The sequence below is a fragment of the Mobula hypostoma genome, chromosome 21, assembly GCF_963921235.1.
Source record: "Mobula hypostoma chromosome 21, sMobHyp1.1, whole genome shotgun sequence".
Lineage (NCBI taxonomy): Eukaryota > Metazoa > Chordata > Chondrichthyes > Myliobatiformes > Myliobatidae > Mobula > Mobula hypostoma.
The window spans coordinates 54,785,857-54,806,185 of NC_086117.1; the positions used below are offsets into that span (position 1 = coordinate 54,785,857).

The following is a 20,329-nucleotide window of genomic DNA, read 5'->3' on the forward strand; positions in this document are numbered from 1 at the left end:
AGGTATTTGTAATCCTCCACCATGTCCACACTGGATGGAAGCAGGGGTCACCGGTACCTTAGCTCTCCTCAGGTCTACCACCAGCTCCTTAGTCTTTTTCACATTAAGCTGCAGATAATCCTGCTCACACCATGTGACAAAGATTCCTACAGTAGCCCTGTACTCAGCCTCATCTCCCTTGCTGATGCATCCAACTATGGCAGAGTCATCCGAAAACTTCTGAAGATGACAAGACTCTGTGTAGTAGTTGAAGTCCGAGGTGTAAATGGTGAAGAGAAAGGGAGACAAGACAGTCCCCTGTGGAGCCCCAGTGCTGCTGATCACTCTGTCGGACACACAGTGTTGCAAGCACACGTACTGTGGTCTGCCAGTCAGGTAATCAAGAATCCATGACACCAGGAAAGCATCCACCTGCATCGCTGTCAGCTTCTCCCCCAGCAGAGCAGGGCGGATGGTGTTGAATGCACTGGAGAAGTCAAAAAACATGACCCTCACAGTGCTCGCTGGCTTGTCCAGGTGGGCGTAGACACGGTTCAGCAGGTAGACGATGGCATCCTCAACTAGTCGGGGCTGGTAGGCGAACTGGAGGGGATCTAAGTGTGGCCTGACCATAGGCCGGAGCAGCTCCAGAACAAGTCTCTCCAGGGTCTTCATGATGTGGGAGGTCAATGCCACTGGTCTGTAGTCATTGAGGTAGGTAGATTAATTGGTCATTGTAAATTGTCCTGTGATAAGGTTAGGATTAAATTGGGGGATTGCTGAGCAATGTGGCTTGAATACTTAGAAGGTCCTATTCTGCGCTGTATCTCAAAAACATAAGATAAAAAATAAAAATACTATTTTTCTAAAAGAAGTCATTTCTTTAATCTGTTAGATTCCTATGATCATCGTGCCTACAACAGTAAATGCTCTTGCAAAATAATGATGTTTTTTCTGAATGCCACGAATTTTACCGTGTGATCAGTTGATTTAATTTTCTGAATTGTCTCTGGTATTTAAGATTATGATCAAAATGCAATTTGTTATAATTTTTAAAATTCTAGTTCCTTTTTGGCAGTCAGAATAAAATTAAATTGCATTAAATTTCAGGCACAACTTTGATGTGCTATTTTGGGTACTTGGATGAAGATTTGATTTACAATTACAAAAATAGAATAGAAATCACAGCATAGATAAAAAGCGCTCAGCCTAAATAATTCGTGCCATTATCTATCTTTTATTGAGGGGAATAACTTAAAGGTTCATTTAATATCAGAGATTGTATACAGTATACAACCTAAAATTCATCCTCTTCACAAACATCTACGAAACAAGAAACACCATAGAGTGAATAATTGAAACAACAAAGCTCCCACCCTTTACACAAGAAGAATTATTACCAATTTTACCTTCAGGCTCAGATTCAGTATTTATCACACGTACATCAAAATATACAGTGATATCTGTTGTTCACATTAACAGGCAACCTAACCTGAGTATGTACTGGGACAGCTCACAAGGGTCATTCTGGCACCAACGTAACATGTCTACAATGTTCAGTGGAACAACGCAAGAGGCAACTCACAACAGTATATTTAAAGTGGAGGTTGATAGCTTCTTCGTTAGTAAGGGCATCAAAAGTTATGGAGAGAAGACAGGAGAAAGGGGTTGAGAGGGATGGAATGGCGAAGCAGACTTGATGGGCCAGATGGCCTAATTCTGCTCCTATGTCTTTATGATCTTGTGGAAGTAGGCATTTGGTCTAACTGCTCAATGCCAACCAAGCTATCTATCTCAGTTAATCCTTCAAAAGTCTGAGAACAGTGAGCTAGAAGCTCTCCTAAAGCCTGGTGGTACGTGCTTTCTAGCTTTTGTATCCTGCTTTATCGAATATTGAAAGGCCCAGATAGAATGGAGCTAGTGAGGACGTTTCCTATAGTGGGAGAGTCTAGGACCAGAGGGTACAGACTCAGAATAGAAGGGCGTCCTTTTAGAACAGAATTGAGGAGGAATTTCTTTTACCAGAGGGTGGTGAATCTGGGATTCATTGCCACAGACAGCTATGGAGGGAGAGGCATTGGATATATTTAAAGCGGAGGTTGATAGATTCTTGATTAGTCAGGGTGTCAGTAATTTGGGGAGAAAGCAGGAGAATGGGGTTGACAGGTATAATAAATCAGTCATGATGGTATGGTGGTTCAGACTCAAAGAGCCAAATGTCCTCATTCTGCTCCTATGTCTTATGGTCTACTAACAGAACATCAGCAGTAAAAAATTGCTGGTGAACGCAGCAGGCCAGGCAGCATCTATAGGAAGAGCTACAGTTGACGTTTCGGGCTGGGACCCTTCATCAGGACTAACTGAAAGAAGAGCTAGTAAGAGATTTGAAAGTGGGAGAGGGAGGGGGTGATCCAGAATGATAGGAGAAGACAGGATGGGAGGGGTGGAGCCAAGAGCTGGACAGTTGATTGGCAAAAGGGATATGAGAGGATCGTGGGACGGGAAGCCTGGGGGGGCGGGGGGAGGGGAGCCCAGAGGGTGGAGAGCAGGCAAGGAGTTATAGTGAGGGGGACAGAGGGAGGAAAAAAGGGGGGACAAAATTTAAAATATATAAAAGATTTTAATTCCACGTCCCATTCCCATTCTGATATGTCTATCCACGGCCTCCTCTACTGTCAAGATGAAGCCACACTTAGGTTGGAGGAACAACACCTTATATTCCGTCCGGGTAGCCTCCAACTTGATGAAATGAATATTGACTTAACTTTTAACTTCCATTAATGCCCCTCCTCCCCTTCACACCCCATCCCTTATCTATTTTTTTAAAATATATTCCTCCCCCTTTTTTTTTTTCTCTTTTTTTCTCCCTTTGTCCCTCTCACTATAACTCCTTGCCCGCTCTCCACCCTCTAGGCTCGCCTCCCCCTTTCTGTTTCTCCCCAGGCTTCCCGTCCCATGATCCTCTCCCTTCTCCAGCTTGGTATCCCTTTTGCCAATCAACTTTCCAGCTCTTATATCCACCCCTCCCCTCCTGTCCTCTCCTATCATTTCGGATCTCCCCCTCCATCTCCCACTTTGAAATCTCTTACTATCTCTTCTTTCAGTTAGTTCTGACGAAGGGTTCTGGCCAGAAACGTCGACTGTACCTCTTCCTAGAGATGCTGTCTGGCCTGCTGCGTTCACCAGCAATTTTTGTGTGTGTTGCTTGAATTTCCAGCATCTGTAGGTTTCCTCGTATCAACAGTAAAAGTTGCTTTTCTCTCTCCCACCCAGCCCCCATACTGACACTCGCTCTTGCATACACACAGACTGACGCACACACACATGCACAGACTATCACACACAGGCACGGACACTCAAACAGGCACGAACACAGACGGGCACGGGCAGAGACAGGCACAGGTATGGGCATGGACAGAGACAGCTACAGGCTCAGACTCGGACAGAGACAGAAACAGGCTCAGACTCGGACAGAGACAGCTACAGGCTCAGACTCGGACAGAGACAGCTACAGGCTCAGACTCGGACAGAGACAGGCACAGGCTCAGACTCGGACACGGACAGAGACAGGCTTGGACTCGGACACGGACAGAGACAGGCACAGGCTCGGACACAGACATGGACAGAGACAGGCACAGGCTTGGACACGGACAGAGACAGGCATAGGCTCGGGCTCGGACACGGACAGAGACAGGCACAGGCTCGGACTCGGACACGGACAGGCTCAGACTTGGACATGGACAGAGACAGGCACAGGCTCAGACTCGGACACGGACAGAGACAGGCACAGGCTCGGACATGGACAGAGACAGGCACAGGCTCAGACTCGGACACGGACAGAGACAGGCACAGGTTCGGACACGGACAGAGACAGGCTTGGACTCGGACACGGACAGAGACAGGCACAAGGTCGGACACGGACATGGACAGAGACAGGCACAGGCTTGGACTCGGACTCGGACACGGACAGGCTCGGACTCGGACACGGACAGAGACAGGCTCAGGCTCAGACTCGGACATGGACAGAGACAGGCACAGGCCCAGACTCGGACACGGACAGAGACAGGCTCAGAGTCAGACTCGGACACGCACAGACTCAGACACGGACAGGCTCAGAGTCGGACTCGGACACTATCAGGCCCAGGCACAGACTCAGACACGAACAGGCTCGGACTCGGACACGGGCAGGCACAGGCTCTGACTCGGATTAGGACAGGCTCGGACTCGGACACGGACAGAGACAGGCACAGGCTCGGACTCGGACACGGACAGATACAGGCACAGACTCGGACACGGACAGAGACAGGCACAGGCTCAGACTCGGACAGGGACAGGCACAGGCTCAGAGTTGGACTCGGACACGGACAGAGACAGGCACAGGCTCGGACTCAGACACAGACAGGCTCAGACTCGGACACGGACAGAGACAGGCACAGGCTCGGACACGGACAGAGACAGGCACAGGCTCGGACTCGGACATGGACAGAGACAGACTCAGACACGGATAGAGACAGGCACAGGCTCGGACTCGGACACGGACAGAGACAGGCTCAGACTCAGACACGGATAGAGACAGGCACAGGCTCGGACTCAGACATGGACAGAGACAGGCACAGGCTCGGACTCAGACATGGACAGAGACAGGCACAGGCTCGGACTCGGACACGGACAGAGACAGGCACAGGCTCGGACTCTGACAGAGACAGGCACAGGCTTGGACTCAGACACGGACAGAGACAGGCACAGGCTCGGACTCAGACACGGACAGAGACAGGCACAGGCTCGGACACGGACAGAGACAGGCACAGGCTCGGACTCGGACACGGACAGAGACAGGCTCAGACTCGGACACGGATAGAGACAGGCACAGGCTCGGACTCGGACAGAGACAGGCACAGGCTCGGACTCAGACACGGACAGAGACAGGCACAGGCTCGGACTCGGACACGGACAGAGACAGGCACAGGCTCGGACTCGGACAGAGACAGGCACAGGCTCGGACTCAGACACGGACAGAGACAGGCACAGGCTCGGACTCAGACACGGACAGAGACAGGCACAGGCTCGGACTCAGACACGGACAGGCTCAGACTCGGACACGGACAGAGACAGGCACAGGCTCAGAGTTGGACTTGGACACGGACAGAGACAGGCACAGGCTCGGACTCGGACACGGACAGAGACAGGCACAGGCTCGGACTCGGACACGGACAGAGACAGACTCAGACTCAGACTCAGACACGGATAGAGACAGGCACAGGCTCGGACTCGGACAGAGACAGGCACAGGCTCGGACTCAGACATGGACAGAGACAGGCACAGGCTCGGACTCAGACACGGACAGAGACAGGCACAGGCTCGGACTCAGACACGGACAGGCTCAGACTCGGACACGGACAGAGACAGGCACAGGCTCAGAGTTGGACTCGGACACGGACAGAGACAGGCACAGGCTCGGACTCGGACACGGACAGAGACAGGCACAGGCTCGGACTCGGACACGGACAGAGACAGGCTCAGACTCAGACACGGATAGAGACAGGCACAGGCTCGGACTCGGACAGAGACAGGCACAGGCTCGGACTCAGACATGGACAGAGACAGGCACAGGCTCGGACTCAGACACGGACAGAGACAGGCACAGGCTCGGACTCGGACAGAGACAGGCACAGGCTTGGACTCAGACACGGACAGAGACAGGCACAGGCTCGGACTCAGACACGGACAGAGACAGGCACAGGCTCAGACTCAGACACGGACAGAGACAGGCACAGGCTCGGACTCAGACACGGACAGAGACAGGCACAGGCTCGGACTCAGACACGGACAGAGACAGGCACAGGCTCGGACTCGGACAGAGACAGGCACAGGCTCGGACTCAGACATGGACAGAGACAGGCACAGGCTCGGACTCAGACACGGACAGAGACAGGCACAGGCTCGGACTCGGACAGAGACAGGCACAGGCTCGGACTCAGACACGGACAGAGACAGGCACAGGCTTGGATTCAGACACGGACAGAGACAGGCACAGGCTTGGACTCAGACACGGACAGAGACAGGCACAGGCTCGGACTCAGACACGGACAGAGACAGACACAGGCTCGGACTCAGACACGGACAGAGACAGGCACAGGCTCAGACTCGGACAGAGACAGGCACAGGCTCGGACTCGGACACGGACAGAGACAGGCACACGCACCCACTCTCTGAATCTGTTCCTTTATTATTTTTCCTGTTTCTCGTCTGGTTTAATTTTGAAGGTTGATTAAGTTTCTGTCTTTGTTACTAATCCTGGCCACAGATTGTGCTCTCATCACGGTAGGAGAGGTTTCTCCTGCCCTCTGACATTTAATCTTGACCCAGGTTTTTTACGATTGTTAAGATGGGAAAACTGTCATCATTGGCATCTTCACACTATGAGACCAACAACAACTTCCAGAACTGGAGCATACACTCTTAAACAGGGAAGGCCACTAGTTCAGTGCTCCAAGCGGGCAATGTTATAACTTTCTTAATCACAGTCTCGAGGATTTCTGGCAAATGTTACAACTACTTTGAGAGGTAAATTTTAACAACCTACCAAGCTGCAATTAAAGATTCAAGGATGCAAAGTACATTTATCATCAAAAAATATGTATGCAGTATACAACCTTGATTAGTCATTATATTTAATAATATTTTTGTGTGTGGATTTTAACTTAATCAGATGAACTCATTGGATTCTGAAATTATTCATTTTGACATTATTGTTCTGTGACTTGTTGAAAATATTGGTTAAAATGCTTTTTACGTTGCAACACGCACAAAATGCCGGAGGAACTCAGAAGGTTAGGCAGCTTCTATGGAAAGTCAAAGTAAATTTATTATCAAAGCACATATATGTCACTATATACAACCCTGAGATTCACTTTCTTGTGGGCATTTGCAGTAAGCTCAAAGAAACAAAGAAAAAGCAGTAAATATGAAAATCATGAGATGAAAAGTTGTTGAAAGTTTGTCGGTTGGTTGTGGAAACGGTTCAGTGTTGAGGTAGGTGAAGTTTTCCCCTCTGGTTCAGGAGCCTGATGGTTCAGGGTAATAACTGTTCTTGAATTTGGTGGTGGTAGTCCTGAGGCAACCACCACCCGTCATCAGGACTCGTGATAAAGGGTCTCGGCCCGAAACCTCAACTGTTTATTCCCCTCAGTAAATGCTGCCTGACCTGCTGAGTTCCTCACGCATTTTGTGTATGTGGTACTCTGGATTTCCAGCATCTGCAGAACCTCTTGTATTTAACTTTTTAATATTGAGAATAGATGTCTAAGAATTCTTTGCTGTCAGCTTGGATGGGTCTCCTGAATCTAAGCTGAGCTGATCTTTAATAGCAACCAATATTTTAAAAAAGGAAGGTCCATCTGATAGAGTTTGCTGGTCTTAGAAGGCAGCTTTTTACACCATAGGATATAGGAGCAGAATTGGGCCTTTTGACCTTTCAACATATAATAGGTTTCACTGAGATCCCCTCTCGTTTTCTTCTGAGTTCCAGTGAATACAGGCCCAGAGGCATCAAACGCTTCTCATATGTTAGATTTTCATTCCCAGAATCATTCTTGTGAACCTCTTCTCCAATGTCAGCAGATCCTTTTTCTGATAAGGGGCCCAAAACTGCTTAAAATACTCAAAGTGAGGCCTCACAAGTGCTTTAGAATGCCTCAACATTACCTCTTTGCATTTATATTCTAGACCTCTCAAAATCAAAGCTAGCATTGCATTTGCCTTGCTCACCACTGACTCAACCTGCAAATTAACTCCGAGAGTTATTGTTGAGCGCTGATTTCTCACCACTGACTGTAAAATCTCAGCCCCTGTCACTTGTCATCAGGAGTTTCATCACTTTCCTATTGAGTGAAGGCTAAAGGTTTATTGGAAATGAATGATTTCAGACATGGGTATGGCCTCAGAATGGAAGGTGAGCGTAAGTGGAAGAGAAGGCCATTTTGCCTCTTGAACCTCTTCTACATTCAATTAGCTCATCACTGATACGCATCACATCCTGGGTAGCACAGTAGCATAGCAGTATTACAGAGCCAGCGATCCAGGTTCAATTCCTTCCGATGTCTGTAAGGAGTTTGTGCGCTCTCCCTGTGACTGCGTGAAATTCGTCCCACAGTCCAGGGGCATATCGGTTAGTAAGTTAATGGGTCATTGTAAATTGTCCCATGATTAGACTAGAATTAAATAGGTGGGTTGCTGGGTAGAAGGGGCCTGTTCTGTACTGTATCGCTAAATAATATAAAACAAAAATAAATAAACTTTGATTATTCGCCTTTGCTCCATGTCCCCTGAAACTATTTTTGCAAAATAGTGCCGGGATCTTGATTTAAACCAGGTGTTCCCAACCTGGGGTCCACTTACCCCTCAGTCAGTCATAAGGGTCCATGGCAAAAAAAATGTTTGGGAACTCCTGGTTGAAACATTTCACTTTTCTCCCATCACTTTGAAGACGTTTCACGTTGCAATCGATTAGCATTAGAGTTTAGTAGTTATAATCGGGCCATGGTTAGGGGCCAGCAACCTTTTCCATCCTGTTGTATGTTTTATTAGGAGTAAGACCGCGCCTTTTCCACACTTTGTGTTAGGGTGTTATCTACAGAGTTTCATCTTCATTTTAGTTATGATAAGTCCACAGCTAAGAAGCAATGCGTACGTCTGATCTCCACTATCAAGTGGATCTGCATCACATGTAAAAATAATTTTAATGTCAGGCTTGCTGCACAGGAAACCAAGCTTTTGCAGTGTTTCTCATTTGGAATAAATGAAAGTACAGAGAGAGCAGTGTGTTATTTTCTGACTGATTTATTATGTTTGATGTATATTGATTTTTTTCTTAAATTGAGATCTTATAGATTTCTATAAACTGTATTAAAGTTGTAGCAAATGTTAAATGGTGAAAATAACACACACAAGATACTGGGGGAACTCAGCAGGGCAGGCAGCTTCGATGGAAATTAATAAACAGTTGATCTTTCAGACCGAGACTCTTCATCAGAACTGGAAAAGATGAGGGTAGACAGGGTGATGAAGGAGGTGCATTGCACACTGCCTTTCACCAGCCAGGACATGAGTATAGGAGAAGTTAGGAACACAAGAAATTCTGCAGATGCTGAAAATCCAGAGCAACACACTCAAAGTGATGGATGAGCTCAGTAGGTTAGGCAGCATCTATGTAAATGAATAAACAGTAGCTGAGACCCTTCAGTGTAGCAGTTCCCTTAAAACAAACCAAAACCACTCATAGACTTAGGCGGTGGTTGGGGGGGGGGCGTGGTTTGACACCTAATGATGGGCTCCAATAACAAAGTTCTAAGCTGAAGAAAGTATGTTCAATCCTTTATTAAGAAACCAGCAACAACGAACAGTCTTGTAAGGATAAAGGAGTTAATGAAACTAAAACTAGTGATATAATGAAATAAGCTGTCTTCAAGCAAACTTAGGCGGTCTTAATCGTACTTAAAAAGTAAAAACTAAGCTTTCTTAAATGCTCAACAAAAAGTTATACCCCTGACCTACTCTCTAACCAGACTAAAAACTAACTAAACATAAATATATTAACATCACACTATATTCATCACATTTACCACGCCCCAATCTACATGGCATTACCCATAATAAACACACAACACAAAATACGATACAGACAGGCAGAAAATAAGATACATAATTCCTATATTCAAGACTTCATCAGGTCTTGATGAAGGGTCTTGGCCCGAATCGTTGACTGTTTATTTCCCTCCATTGCTGCTGCCTGGTCTGCTGAGTTCCTCCAGCATTCTGTGTTGTTGCTCTGGATTTCCAGCATCTGCAGAATCTCTTGTGTTTAGAACGTTGAAAGCATTTTTATTGGATTGACCATTTTTTCATACCGTTCAGTCCCCGCTTTAAAATCAGTTGCTCTGTTTCCATTATAAATGATTATGGTCACATTGTAACTCAAAACCTCCAGTTAACTTCTTGCCATGATTGCATCTTTCATTCTGATAAATACACAGCTCCACATCTACAGACATATGGATGTGAGCACTGTGTGACAAGTTCATAACATCAATCTCTATTATGAACGTTGAATAGAATCTATAATACAAAGTTGAGAGCAGATGTCTACAGGTGTATGACTTTGAATATTCTAGTTACCAGTATTTTGAAAATTTAAGCCAGAGTTTCCCAACCTTTTTATGGTGTGGAGCAATACCATTAAGCAAGAGGGAAATGTGGACCTACAGATCGGGTACCCCTGATTTAAGCATAGGCAGTTGTGGTATGCTTACACAGCAAAAGAGCAGGTCCTTTGGCCCCATCATGCTTGCACTGACTAAGATCAAGTTTAGTTATCATTGAACCAGACATGAATATAGCCAAACAAAATGATGTTCCTCTGGGACCAAGGCGTGAAACACATTACCTATGGCACACTGCACATAGCACAATATCATCACAGGTGCTAATCTAACTCCTATCATTTGCGTAGACTCACTTTTGTTCTGGATGCTGTTATTTGCTTTTATTGTTTGATTTAAGTTTCTTTTCCCTCTGCGTGATATGTTTTGGTCTTTTTTAAAAGTAGGTTAGTTTGGGTTTCTTGCTTTGTGCTGCTTGTAAGCAGATGAATCTCAAGGTTGTATAATTTATATGTAACCATAGAAACCATGGAAACTACAGCAGAGAAGCAGGCCTTTTGGCCTTTCTTGGCTGTGCTGAACCATTTTCTGCCTAGTCCCACTGACCTGCACATGGACCATATCCCTTCATACACCTCCCATCCATGTATCTGTCCAATTTATTCTTAAATGTTAAAAAAGAACCTGCATTTACCACCTCGTCTGGCAGCTCATTCCAGACTCTCACCACTCTGTGTGAAGAAACCCCCCCTAATGTTCCTTTTAAACTTTTCCCCCCTCACCCTTAACCCATGTCCTCTGGTTTTTTTCTCCCCTTGCCTCAGTGGAAAAAGCCTGCTTGCATTCACTCTATCAATACCCATCATAATTTTATATACCTCTATCAAATCTGCCCTCATTCTTCTACGCTCCAGGGAATAAAGTCCTAACCTATTCAACCTTTCTCTATAACTGAGTTTCTGAAGTCCCGGCAACATCCTTGTAAACCTTCTCTGCACTCTTTCGACCTTATTTATATCCTTCCTGTAATTTGGTGACCAAAACTGAACACAGTACTCCAGATTTGGCCTCACCAATGCCTTATACAACCTCATCATAACATTCTAGCTCTTATACTCAATACTTTGATTAATAAAGGCCAATGTACCAAAAGCTCTCTTTACAACCCTATCTACCTGTGATGCCACTTTTAGGGAATTTTGTATCTGTACTTTGATAATAAATGTTCTTTGAACTTTGTTACATGATCTGTCTCCCTCTATTCCCTGCTTGTTCATTTATCTCTCTAATTGTCTCTTAGGCATTGCTGACATATCTCCTTTTACTGTTTTACCTGGCAACCCATTCCAGATACCAACCACTCTGTGTATCGTTTGTTCATTATGTGCAGTGTTTTATGATGTGGGCGATCATGGTCTTTTCATTACCATGATTGTTCTTGACAAATTTTTCTACAGAAGTGGTTTGCCATTGCCGCCTTCTGGGCAGCGTGTTTGCAAACAGGTGACTCCAGCCATTATCAATATTCTTCAGATATTGTCTGCCTGGTGTCATGGGTCATATAACCAGACTTGTGATATGTACCAGCTGCTCATATGGCCATCCACTACCTGCTCCTGTGGCTTCACATGACCCCTGATCAGAGGGGGTGGGCTAAGCAGGTGCAACACCTTGCCAAGAGTGACCTGTAAGGCAAGTGGAGGGAAGATAGAGATAACAACACACATCAAAGTTGCTGGTGAATGCAGCAGGCCAGGCCTGAAACGTCGACTGCACCTCTTCCTACAGATGCTGCCTGGCCTGCTGCGTTCACCAGCAACTTTGATGTGTGTTGCTTGAATTTCCAGCATCTGCAGAATTCCTGTTGTTTGCGGGAAGATAGAGATGTTTCTCAATCTTGCTGAATCTGAAGTTAGTGACAATCTGAAGTCCTTAATTGCTGTTGGTGCTCCTTGGCCAAAGGGAAGGAAGTCTAATTTATATATGAGCCTTGGTATAGTGGTAACAATCCTGTTTAATACTTGTATATTCAACTCCCAATGTAGACAGTAGATAATACTGTAATGCCATTAACAACAAGTGCACCAATATTCATGTCTGTGACATCCCTTCCCTGTTATCCACAATTCCACTAATTTTCATGTTCCTGACAGTCCTTCACCGTTATCTACAACTCCACCAATTTTCATGTTCCTGATGTTCCTTTCCCATTATCCACAGCTCCACCAATTTTCATGTTCCTGATGTGCCTTCCCCATTATCCACAGCTCCACTAATTTTCATATTCCTGACATTCCTTCCCTGTTATCCATAGCTCCACCAATTTTAATGCCTGTTGACCATTTTTCAATATTTCTGTCCCTGTCCCTGTACCTGTAAACAGCAGATTGGAAGTTACAGCATGATTGTACTGCATGCCAGCGTTTGTCTATACTGATGGTTATTATACCATATGCTGTAATCTTAAATGTGATTTGATACAATGGAGCTGCGTTTTGTTTTTTTCCGGTGCACTATTCATCATGAATGTAATTGAACAGTAGGGCTGCCTCTTCACTAAAACCACTGATTTATGACTCTCACAGACAATGAATAGAATTATTCAATGCGATTCCCCAAGCCCTGCAATTCTATGCAATAAAAATTGAATTTGACTCTTTCACTATAAAACCAGAGGGCCTAATTCTACTCCGTTGGAATTGGAGGATGTAATCCCTAAAAGTGCCAGTAAAAATTTTGATAATCTTGTGGAATTAAAGTGTGGTAGATTTCTTAATAAGATGTCAAGCTGGTAGTACATTAATTAAATCAACTCAGGGCAGTTAAAGCTTCACATGATGGAACTGCTGTCATGTGAAATGGTTGAGCATTTGCTTATGACAAGAATGACTGACATTTTAAGTAATGCCCTAGAACCACTGTCTCTTAAATTTCTGTAATGACAGAAGTTCAGAGCTGCTATGCTAACCCACAGGATGTGCCATTTAAATGTCTTGAGTGCCATTTTTAACTCATTGGACTTGAAAGGGTAATCATGTATTTTCAACCCCCGAAAATGCTTGAACAAAAGAAGTTTCTAATTTTAAAATTGTACAGAATGATGTAGCTGATTGATTGGGCAAGTCATAAAAGATGACTGTTGGCCAAATTTATTTTTCTTTCCCTCTGTCGCCTTGATCTGTAACCTCCTCAGCCACCGCAACTCTCTTGAGATTGCTAGAGACCTGAGATTCTGCATCTCTCATTGTTTTCATCCCACATTTGGCAGCTGTGCTCTGTGATTGGGCTTTTCTTCTTGTCTTTAACCTTTTCACTCTGTTCTCATTTTAACTGGTGTTTAAAATCATTCTCTTTGATAGGCCTGCTGTCTTCCAGCACAGCCCCTTAATGAGCAATGAGAAAAGACTCTCCCACAGATGGGGCAACAGCTGGGCTGGTGGGGCAGAGACAGTGAGGTGGTGTGCAGGGCTGATGTCTGCTTGGAATGGTAACAATACTCGGAGAGCAATTGACTAGGTGTTTTATACATGTGCTGGCTAGTCACTGACTCACGTTGGTGATGTCACGGGGTCATAGAGCACTACAGCACAGAGGGAGGCTATTTGGTCTGTCTAGTCTTTGCTGAACTATTTTTTATAGGCATCCATTAGTCTCGTGAGACCATGGATTTGCGCCTTGGAAGGTTTCCAGGGCGCAGGCCTGGGCAAGGTTGTATGGAAGACCAGCAGTTGCCCATGCTGCAAGTCTCCCCTCTCCATGCCACCGATGTTGTCCAAGGGAAGGGCAGTAGGGCTGATACAGCTTGGCACTGGTGTCTCCGCAGAGCAATGTGCGGTTAAGTGCTTTGCTCAAGGATACAGCACGCTGCATCAGCTGAGGCTTGAACTAGCGGCCTTCAGATCACTAGATCAATGCCTTAACCACTTGGCCATGCGCCAACATGTTGAACTATTATTTTACCTATTTCCATTGAGCTGCATCTAGACCACAGCCCTTCATACCCTCCCATCCATATACCTATCCAAACTTCTCTTACATGTTGAAATGGAACCTGCAACCATCACCTGCACAGGCAGCTTGTTCCATACTCTGACTACCCTCTGAGTGAGAAGTTCTCCCTCAGGTTCTCCTTAAATCTTTCACCTTTCATCCTTAACCCATGATAATGGCTGGGGTTACCATCCTGTCAGCTTGAACCTGTCTGGCCATTCTTTTCAAACCTCTCTCATTAATCAAAACATTTTTACCCATAGAATTGCCGTTCACTGGATTTTTTTTTAATTTAGTGCACCATTCTCTGTAAACTCTAAAGACTGTTCTGTGTAAAAATCCCAGAAGATCAGCAATTCTGAGAAACTCCAACCACCCCATCTGACACCAACTGTCATTCCACAATCAATGTCACTCAGATCACATTTCTTCCCCATTCTGATGTCTGGTCTGAACAACAACTGGACCTCTTGACTTTCTGCGTGCTTTTATGTGTTGAGGTGCTGCCTCATGAATGGCTGATTAAATATTTGCATTACAAGCAGGTGTACCTAATAAAGTGACCACTGAGTATAAGCACGTAAGTAGATATCAGATTAGGACAGGATTGGATTGAAAATGTTCACTCCTAAATGCTAACCAGTGGAGAGAGCCCGGAGTCTATAGACTTAAGTAAGTTTAATGGCTCCATCAGAGAAGAGTAAAGAAAACGGAACTGGCTTTGCAGTTCATTTACATTCATTAAGGTACTACTTTGTCCCTGAATTACACTGATGTAGCTAATCCAGACAGCTTGCAGGTGATTGCATTAATATATTGACATTTCAAAACTGTTCTGAATCTCTCAGTACTGAATGTAGCGTGCTTCATTTCGGAGAGCTGATTACAGGAAAGGACTTGCATTTAAAATCCTGCCTTTTGTGACTTCACAGCTGTCCAAAGTGCCTCACCAGCAGTGAACTGAGTCGCTCTTGTAATGCGGCGGCCAGTTTGTGCACAGGAAGATCACACAGTGAGGTGGAAAACCAATGAGATGCTAATTTCTGAATATATATCGGCCAGGCTAGGAATATTGATCCAATACTACTCATCCTTCCCAGTACTTCAGAGTCATATATCAAGCCCTTTGTCAGAAACAAGAACACCTCCACCCACTAACCTACCCTTCCACACCCCCAACCACCACTACTTTACAATTTTTCTTGTCAGCCACTTTATTTACAGACACTCCTGTGCTTAGCACCATTTGATGGACATACAATTGGAATATAGAAGATTGAGAGGAGATTTGATAGAGATATACAAAATTATGAGGGGTATAGATAGGGTAAATGCAAACAGGCTTTTCCCTTTGAGTTTGGGTGGAACTACAACTAGAGGTCATGGGTTAAGGGTGAAAGGTGAAAAGGGGAAACTTCTTCACTCAGAGGGTGGTGAGTGTGGAACGAGCTGCCAGCACAAGAGGTGCACGTGAGCTCGATTTCAACATTTAAGGGAAGTTTGGATAGGTTGGGGTATGGAAGTAGGCAACTTAAAGGCATGGCACAGACTAGTTGGACTGAAGGGCCTGTCTCTGTGCTGTCCTTTCTATTATGACTCTATATTATAAGCTATCTTATGTATATTTTTAAAAAAATTATTGTGTTCTTTTGGATGGCATGGTAGAGACGTGTCTCTACCACGGGAGGTGTAAGGTACTCCATCCCTCCCCTGGCCTGCAGGTCACCCTTGGGCAAGGTGTAGCACCTGCTTAGCCCCCCCCCCCCGATCAGAGTCATGTGAAGCCATGGGAACGGGTGGTGGATGGTCGTATGAGCAGCTGGTATATATCACAAGTCCTGGTTATGCAACCACTGACATTCTCTGTGCAGACAATCTCTGAAGAGTATTGATAATGGCTGGGGTCACCTGGCTTGTAAAGACACTGCCCAGAAGAAGGCAAAGGCAAACCATTTCTGTTGAAAAATTTGCCAAGAACGATCAATACAACCATAATTGCCCATGTCATACAACACAGCACATAATGAATGAATGAATGTGTTCTTTGTCTTATTGTTCTTTTTGTGCTGCATCTGGAGTAACAATTATTTTGTTCTCCTTTATACTTGTGTACTGGAAATGACATTAAACAATCTTGAATCTAGTCTATAACAATTTTGTTTTACCAGTCAGGGCTGTTGGCCCTGAGCTGAACCCCAAAACCTGGAGGACAGGTGGAAGGTAGTCTGTCCTCTACCTTTTGACCTGTTTGACACGGGTGACCCTACCAAGAGCATAAAACCCTGACCCCGGCTGGTATAGCTCTTCAGGTGCTTGAGACATGCAAGCCTCCCATCCCAATGACAAAGTTGTGGTCCTCTTGGAGGATTTGGTCCATATCCAGTCCTGAAGATGGCTAATACTAAAGGGCATCATTTTAAAGTGATTGAAGTAAATTGGGGCGGGGGGGGGCGGTGGAATGTCAGAGGTAGGATTTTTACACAGAGAATGGTGGGTGTGTGGATTGTGCTACCAGAAATGATGGTAGAGAATGATGAGTGAAAAGGAATTTCAGCTATGTAGGAGGGAAGGGTTAGATTGATCCTAAAATAGGTTAAAATGTCGGCACAGCATTATGGGCTGAAGGACCTGTACTGAACTGTACTGTTTGATGTTCTTTCCTATGCGTGTACTTCAAATGTCATTAAAATGTTGTTATTTGTGTTTTAAAAGTCAAATATCAATATTTAAGTGTTTTATGCAATACTGTGCCAAAGTCCTGGGCACCTGTAAAAATAAATTATGTAAAGCCAAGATGTTTTCAAAAATAATGAAATGAAACGCTTCTAAATATCAAAACATTACTGCAAAGTGCATTAAAAAAACTAAAATCAATATTTGGTGTGAGCACCCTTTGCCTTTAAAACTGCATCAAGTCTCTTAGGAAAACTGTTGTGCAGTTTTATAAGAAAATTCGCTTGTTCCAAGCATCATGGAGGACTTGACACAGTTCTTCTGCCGACTTTGGCTGTCTCACTTGCTTCTGTCTCTCCATGTAGTCCCAGACAGCCTCTGATCAGGGCTCTGTGGGGGTCAAACTGTCTGAAACCATGTAAATAATCTAGGGTACCAAGTACTGTGCAAAAGTCTGTGTACTACTTGTACTCGTGATGGTAACCCCTGTCTTTAATTCTCTGTACTTTGCCCACGCTTTTTTTTTGTTCTCTTTATCTCTTCCTTGTTAACCCTTGACATCCAAGGTTACCCATTCTTGTCAGAGTTTTGGGTTGAGATCCTTTGTCAGAACTGGAAAGGATGGGGAAGATGCCAGAATAAAATGGTGGGGTGAGGGGAAAGAGGAGAGCTTGTAGGTGATAATTGAAGGTGGGTGGAAAAGGTAAAGGACTGCAGAAGAAGGAATTTGAAAGGAACATAGGGGAAGGTGGAAGGGACCCAGGAGGAGATGATAAGTAGGTAAGAAGAGATGAGAGGTCAGAGTGGGGAATAGAGCGGGAGAGGAAGGAAAATTTTTACCAGAAGGCGAAATCTATATCAGGCCATCAGGTTGGAGGCTACCCAGACAGAATGTAAGGTATTGCTACTGCACCCTGACGATGACCTCATGTTGGCACAAGAGGATGCCATGGACCCTTGTTGTTTTATCTATACACTGTGTTGAAAAATCTCCTGGATTCATCTCAAAAAATTGCCCCCCCCCCCCCCTTTACATGGTAGAAAAATCCACTTGTTCAATCCAGTGGACAAGTGCACAATATTCTCCTAGTGAATGGTCCCAGGCTTTGCCTATTCCACATTGCTCATCTACTCTTTGCAACGTGTCAGCCTTACTCCAAACAGGCATCCCTTCCTATGCTGTAGTGTGAGAGCAAGGGCTCACCTTAATTCCAAAAAAATTTTGAATTTCATAGATTGTCAAACAGTTCCTATAGATTGGAATATAGCAAATATAACCCGTTATTTTAAAAGAAAGTAGGATATGAGAAGTTGCAAACTAGAAACCATTTAGCCTGGCATCAGTAGAAAGATATCACTATCATTGGAGTAAATTATATTGGTAATTGGGTAAATGTACAGTGAAAAACCTGCCTTGTATACTGTTCCTACTGATCAAATCAGAGTCAGGTTTATTATCACTGCTTTATATAATGTGAAATGTAATCTTTTACAGCAGCAGCACAAAGCAAGGACAAAGTTACTATAAATTACAACATAGTGTTCATGGGAACTCCCCCTTGGCCCAGCTGCAAAAGGAGGTGGATTGGATATGGGGCTCACAGCCCCTATCCCGTTTAAAAACTCAGAGCTACAGAAACCTCAAATGAAGCAAAATCAAAATCAGGTGTAATATCGCTGGCATACGTCGTGAAATTTGTTAACTTTGTGGCAGCAGTATAATGTAATATACGATAATAGAGGGAAAAATGTGAATTAACAGTATATATGTGATACTTAAATAACATGCCAAAGAGAGAGATTATGGATGCGATGGGAAGTGAGGACCTCAATAGCTATCACTAAAGAGCTAGTGCTGAGCAAACTTGTGGGTCTGAAGATAGATATGTCCCCTGTCCTGATGGAATGCATCCCATGGTACTGAAAGAAATGGCAGAAATTATAGTAGAGGCTTTGGTGATGATTTACCAAATCCTCTGGACTCTGGGCTGGTCCTGCCGTATTGGAAGATGGCGAATGTCACACCACTGTTCAAAAAAGGATGTAGGCAAAAGGCAGGTAACTATAATCCAGTTAGTTTAACATCTGTAGTTGGGTTACTGCTTGAAGCTATCATTAAAGAAGAAATAATGAAGCATCTGGAAAGGAAGAGATCCATAAGGCAGACGTACCATGGATTCAGCAAAGGCAGGTCCTGTTTGACAAACTTACTGGAGATCTTTGAGGATATAACGAGCACAGTGGATAGAGGGGAACAGATGGACGTCATTTACTTGGATTTCCAGAAGGCATTCGATAACGTGCCACAGAAAAGACCTATCCATAAGATAAGGATGCATAGAGTTGGGCGTGATGTATTAGCATGGATAGAGGATGGGTTAACTAACAGAAAGCAGAGTTGGGGTACATGGGTGTTACTCTGGTTGGCAATTAGTAGTGAGTGGTGTGCTGCAGTGGTCGGTGCTGGGCCCACAACTGTTCATGATATTAATTAACAATCTGGAAGAGGGGACCGAGTGTAGTGTTTCTAAGTTTGCTGATGCTACTAAATTGAGTGGAAAAGCAAATTGTGCTAGAGAGATACAGAGAGTTGTAGATAGGTTAAGTGAGTGGGCAAGGGTCTGGCAGATGGAGTGCAATGTTGGTAAATGCAAGGTCATCTACTTTGGAAGGAAAAGTGAAAGATTATTATTTAAATGGTAGAAAAAAATTGCAGCATGCTGCTTTACAGAGGAACTTGAGAGCTTGTGCATGAATCACAAAAGGTTGGTTTGCAGGTGCAGCAGGCTATCAAGAAGGCAAATGGAATGTTGGCCTTCATTGCTAGAGGGATTGAATTTAAGAACAGGGAGTTATGCTGCCACTGTACAGGGTACTGGTGAGGCCACACCTGGAGTACTACATGCAGTTCTGGTCTCCTTACTTGAGGAAGGATATACTGGCTTTGGAGGCGGTGCAGAGGAGGTTCACCAGGTTGATTGAGTCGCCTGGGACTGTACTCTCTGGAATTCAGAAGGATGAGAGGAGATCTTATAGAAACATATAAAATTATGAAAAGGATAGATAAGATAGAAGCAGGAAAGTTTTCTTCACTGGTAGGTGAGACTAGAACTAGGGGACATAGCCTGAAGATACGGGGGAGTAGATTTCAGACGGAGATGAGGAAGAACTGCTTTTCCCAAAGAGTGGTGAATCTGGGATTCTCTGCCCAATGAAGCAGTGGAGGCTACCTCAGTAAATATATTTAAGACAAGGTTAGATAGATTTTTGCTTATTGGGGGAATTGAGGGTTATGGGGAAAAGGTGGAGATGAGTACATGGCCGGATTAACCATGATCTTATTGAATGGCCTACTCCTGCTCCTATCTCTTATGTTCTTAAGTCATATAAAAAATAGGAAATAGAGAAGTAGTGAGGTGGTGTTCATGGGTTCAATCTCCATTCAGAAATCTGATGGCAGAGCAGAAGAAGCTGTTCCTGAATCATTGAGTGTGTGCCTTCAGGCTCCTGAACCTCCTTCCTGATTGTAG

General features: G+C 44.6%; 1 protein-coding gene across 4 annotated transcripts in view; it reads left to right on the plus strand.

The window, feature by feature from the left end:
• Positions 1-20,329, plus strand: part of sfswap (splicing factor SWAP) — a 189,788-nt gene that overhangs the window by 77,244 nt on the left and 92,215 nt on the right. The gene's annotated exons all lie outside the window — the stretch shown is intronic.